Source organism: Pelobates fuscus, chromosome 8, assembly GCF_036172605.1.
Source record: "Pelobates fuscus isolate aPelFus1 chromosome 8, aPelFus1.pri, whole genome shotgun sequence".
In the NCBI taxonomy this organism is placed as follows: Eukaryota; Metazoa; Chordata; class Amphibia; order Anura; family Pelobatidae; genus Pelobates; species Pelobates fuscus.
The window spans coordinates 99,768,047-99,773,487 of NC_086324.1; positions in this window are offsets into that span (position 1 = coordinate 99,768,047).

A 5,441-nucleotide genomic window follows, 5' to 3' on the forward strand; every position below is an offset into this window, starting at 1 on the left:
CCTGGGTGCCTGAGCCTGTCTCCACCACACCACTACCCTGGGTGCCTGAGCCTGTCTCCACCACACCACTACCCTGGGTGCCTGAACCTGTCTCCACCACACCACTACCCTGGGTGCCTGAGCCTGTCTCCACCACACCACTACCCTGGGTGCCTGAGCCTGTCTCCACCACACCACTACCCTGGGTGCCTGAGCCTCCACCACACCACTACCCTGGGTGCCTGAGCCTGTCTCCACCACACCACTACCCTGGGTGCCTGAGCCGGTCTCCACCACACCACTACCCTGGGTGCCTGAGCCGGTCTCCACCACACCACTACCCTGGGTGCCTGAGCCGGTCTCCACCACACCACTACCCTGGGTGCCTGAGCCGGTCTCCACCACACCACTACCCTGGGTGCCTGAGCCGGTCTCCACCACACCACTACCCTGGGTGCCTGAGCCGGTCTCCACAACACCACTACCCTCGGTGCCTGAGCCTGTCTCCACAACACCACTACCCTCGGTGCCTGAGCCTGTCTCCACAACACCACTACCCTCGGTAAAACAAGTTACCTGCGCTCTCTCCTTAATCCCTATGTATTTTTAAACAAATGGAGGTTTTTTTAGTTACCTCCAATGGCCATGAGAGGATGAGCCCACCTGCCAACGTCAAGGTAGACCCCCCTAGGTGGGTCCTAACTCTAACCATTCACCTTGCTTCCTTGAGCCTCTGGCAAAAATCTCTACTGAGACAGAAAGGGGTATTTTTTATATACACCTCTATATATTATTAACCCTTAATAGGGAACACATGGGATGGGCGGCTGCATTGTAACAAGGCTGAGTGATACAAAAAATGGATACAAATGCAGAAAGATAAGTCCCGCGCTCACTCCCATCACTGGGCGGCTGCAATGACTACAGTACACATGTGTGTGTGGGGGGGTGTAGTGTGTGAATGCGTAGGGTGTGTGGGGAAATGTGTGTATGGGAGGGCTGTGAATGTGTGTGTGTGTGGGGGGGGGGGGGGCAGGCAATGTGTGCATGGGGCAGTGTGTGTGTGGGGGCAGTGTGTCTATGGGGCTAGAGTTCACTCTCAACACTGCGACCACCAGGAATTCATGGTGGTCGCAGTGGTGAGATTGAACTCTAGCCCATAGCTCCAGGGCTAGAGTTCACTCTCGTGAGAGCCGGAGCATTGCCGTGGTAACCGCGAGAAGGACGCAGAGGAGCCGGCTGCCCGCACGGTGCCTGTGGAACGGGGAGGGAGATCGGCTGGCAGTGGAGAGCCTCATGGGGGGGGGGGGGGAGTCTCCCCTCTCCTTCCCAGTCTCTCTCTTCCCCCTCTGCCTCTTTCTCCCCCTCCCCTTGTGTGTGTCTCTCTCCTTTCTCCCTCTGTCTCTTTCTCCCCCATTTCCCTGTGTTTCTCTCTCCCCCACATCTCTCTTCCCTCTGCCTCTCTCTCCCCCCTTTCCCTGTGTTTCTCTCTCCCCCACAACTCTCTTCCCCTCTGTCTCTCTCTCTCTCTCCCCCACATCTCTCTTCCCCTCTGTCTCTCTCTCTCTCCCCCACATCTCTCTTCCCCTCTGTCTCTCTCTCTCTCTCCCCCACATCTCTCTTCCCCTCTGTCTCTCTCTCTCTCTCTCCCCCACATCTCTCTTCCCCTCTGTCTCTCTCTCTCCCCCACATCTCTCTTCCCCTCTGTCTCTCTCTCTCACCCACATCTCTCTTCCCCTCTGTCTCTTTCTCTCCCCCTTCCTCTCTCTTCCCCTCTGTCTCTCTCTCTCCCCCTTCCTCTCTCTTCCCCTCTGTCTCTCTCCCCCCCTTTCCCTGTGTCTCTCTCTCTCCCCCTTCCTCTCTCTTCCCCTCTGTCTCTGTCTCTCCCCCTTCCTCTCTCTTCCCCTCTGTCTCTCTCTCCCCCTTCCTCTCTCTTCCCCTCTGTCTCTTTCTCACCCTTTCCCTGTGTGTCTCTCTCTCCCCCTCTGTCTCTTTTTCCTCCCTCCACCATCTTTCTATTGCCCCTTTTTTTCCCTCTGTGTCTCTCTCTCCTTCCCCCATCCTTTCCCTGTGCCCCTCTGTTTTATTTCCCCCCTCCCCTCCCATTTACCTGAGAGGAGTCAAGGACTCAAGGGGGCCGGCCGCACTCCACGCTGGAGCCGCCGGACCGGGTGGCAGCCTCGCCGGTCCGGCGGCACTCCTGTCAGGCTGTCACTAATGCAGACTCGCTGAAGGCTGATGGAGGAGGGAGGAGCATGTCTCTGTACCATGCTCCCTCGCGGTTCCCACAATTCCCTGCACAGGAACCGCGGGGGAGCATGGTACAGAGACATGCTCCTCCCTCCTCCATCAGCCTTCAGCGAGTCTGCATTAGTGAAAGGAGTGCCGCCGGACCGGCGAGGCTGCCACCCGGTCCGGCGGCTCCAGCGCGGAATGCGGCCGCCGGCCCCCTCAGAGTGTGTGCCACCGGACCGGCCACCCGGCACATACTTGCTCAGAGCAGCCCCCAGGTGCCGCGGGCCACCGGGAAAATTCCCGGTATCCCGGTGGGCCAGTACGGCCCTGGCCAGGGATGCCACAGAATCACCACAATGTCCAAAGGTGATCAGAGTGAGTCACTACTTGCAAAAGATGGTATCTACAGATGATGTAGAGGCCTACCTGATGGCATTTGAGCGAAACCGCTGAGCAAGAAGGTTGGCCTGAAGTGGAATGGGCAAGTCTGCTAGCACCATTTCTTACTGGTGAATCCCAGAAAGCATACTATGATCTGGAACCAGCAGAAGCCAGTGACTACAAGAAGCTGAAAGCAGAAATACTGGCACGCCGGGGGGTGACAACAGCAGTCCGTGCCCAGAGATTTAATTCGTGGACTTACAGCCTGGATAAAGCGATTCGTTCACAGATGTTTGACTTGATACACATTGCCAGAAAATGGTTGCAGCCAGAGATCAACTCACCCAGCCGCATTGTGGAGCAATTGGTGATGGAAAGATTCCTGAGAGGCTTACCTATTGGACTTCGTCAGTGGGTCAGTCAGAGCAATCCCCAAACAGCAGACCAATTGGTTGAATTGGTTGAACGGTATATAGCAGCGAGAGAACTGCTTCAACCTCCTGGCCAAGAGAGACCCAAGAATCAGAAAACCTACAGCCCCAGAAAATCTGGTAAGACTGTTCCAGGGAAAAGGGGGTCTTTTGATGAGAGAACAGGGTTTTATTAAGAGACATTGTTAAGAGAGAAACAGACTTTGGGAGGTGGGAAGAGCCTACAAAGGAATCAAAAAGTACTAATTATGGTATAAAATGCTTTAAATGCAGAAACTTTGGACATATTGCAAAAGACTGTCGTGAAATTGTTGAACCAAAGGAGTGCAATTTTGGTAATAATTGGGAAGGAATTGCACTTTATTCACAGGTTGTATGTTCTGCGGAAAAAAATGGTTATTTGAATAGTCACCCTGGGTGTACCGTGAATGTGGAGGGAAAAAATATACAGGCATTGCTAGATTCAGGGAGTATGGTTACCCTTCTAGACCAATCCTTCTTACAGGATACTCATATTGTTAACTCTGAAAAAGTTGATATTGCTTGTGTGCACGGGGATATACATAACTACCCTACTGCAGATATACTTGTTAAGACCCAGTGTGGTATTGTAAACTGCAGAGTGGGGCTGGTACCAAAACTGGCACATGAGATGATTATTTGAAGGGATTTTCCCCATTTTCTAGACCTATGGGCCTGTTTTGAAAACCCATCAGGTGAACAGAATATTGAATTTCCTTTTGCAGATACTCTGGCAGATGAGAGAGATCATGATGATGGGCCTAACAATATGCAGCACTTCCCTATAAAAACATTAGTTGGTGAAAACCCAGAACAAACTAATGCAGGACCTTCGAGAAGCTCTGAACCAGAAATAGAGTTAATTGATTTAGAGGTTAGGCCTGGTAACTTCAGAAGTGCACAGTGGTCTGACCCAACATTATTGGTAGCCAGGAATAATATTTCTATAAGGAATGGATCCCCTGTCAATCCAGGGAATTCTCTTACTTACCCTTATTTTGAAGTGGACCTCAGAGCAGAGGTTAAGAAAATGTTAGATCTTGGAGTCATTGAGGAGTCACAAAGTGACTGGAGCAGTCCAATTGTGCTGGTACCAAAGCCTGATAATACAGTACGGTTTTGTAATGATTATCGCAAACTGAATGCTATTTCTAAGTTTGATGCATACCCCATGCCTAGAGTTGATAAACTAGTGGAATGACTTGGGAGAGCTCGGTACCTCACTACACTAGATTTAACCAAAGGTTATTGGCAAGTACCACTCACAGAGCGAGCAAAAGAAAAGACAGCATTTTCTACTCCTGATGGCCTATTTCAGTACAGAGTTTTGCCTTTCGGCTTGCATGGTGCCCCTGCCACATTCCAAAGAATGATGGACAGAATACTAAAGCCGCATGTGCGCTATGCAGCTGCAAACTTGGATGATGTTGTAGTACACAGTGAGGATTGGGAATCTCACCTTCCAAAAGTACAGGCTGTCCTTAACTCAATACAAAATGCTGGCCTAACCGCTAACCCAAATAAGTGTACGATTGGCCTAGAGGAAGCAAAATATTTGGGCTACCCTATTGGTAGGGGACTAGTGAAACCCCAAGTTGCTAAAATTGAAGCCATACGAAATTGGCTAAGACCACTGACTAAGGAGGGGCGTGGCCTGACAGTGAATGGAGTAAGTCGCACCTTACCGGAGCTCCGCGACCTCGACCCACAAAGCCCCAAATAACTGCTGATTTGTGCTCGCAAGATGGGTAAAACCAGACGCCCAGGGACCCCAGGCCCCTCTGCTCCAGCCCCTCGAGAAAACAAGCCGGCCCGATGGACGATTTCCTCACTACCCCAGACGGCTTCCGAGCCACGAGGCATGCTGACAAGATGGCGGCGGCATCCCCAGGCATGGAGAGCGGCGCGGACTCCGAACCCAGTTCGGCGAGAGGTGAATCCCTCACACAAATCACGGCAAAGCTAACAGCCATCTCCGCTAACATGTTCACCAAGCAGGACAAGACCGCCATGGTAGCAGAGCTTAGAGCAGCGATCCGTGAGGAGATAATGGAGGTGCGCATGGATCTCTCAGCCCTCGAGGTACGAGTCACAGAGCTGGAGAGAGAAAATCTACAGGCCATACAACACTCCCAAGCTGCTGACCATGCCACTGACAGACAAGGCTCGGTGCTCCTGGAGCTCCCTAGGCAGGTGGAGGACCTGGACAACAGGGGGAGACGAAACAATATCAGAATCAGGGGCATGCCTGAAGCCGATGCTGAGGACCTCAACAAAGCCCTTACACAACTCTTCACCCACATCTTGGGCAATGAGGCACCGGACGAATTTCACATTGAGCGCGCCCACAGGGCCCTACGCCCCCCTAGGAGTGACGGCCTCCCCAGAGATGTG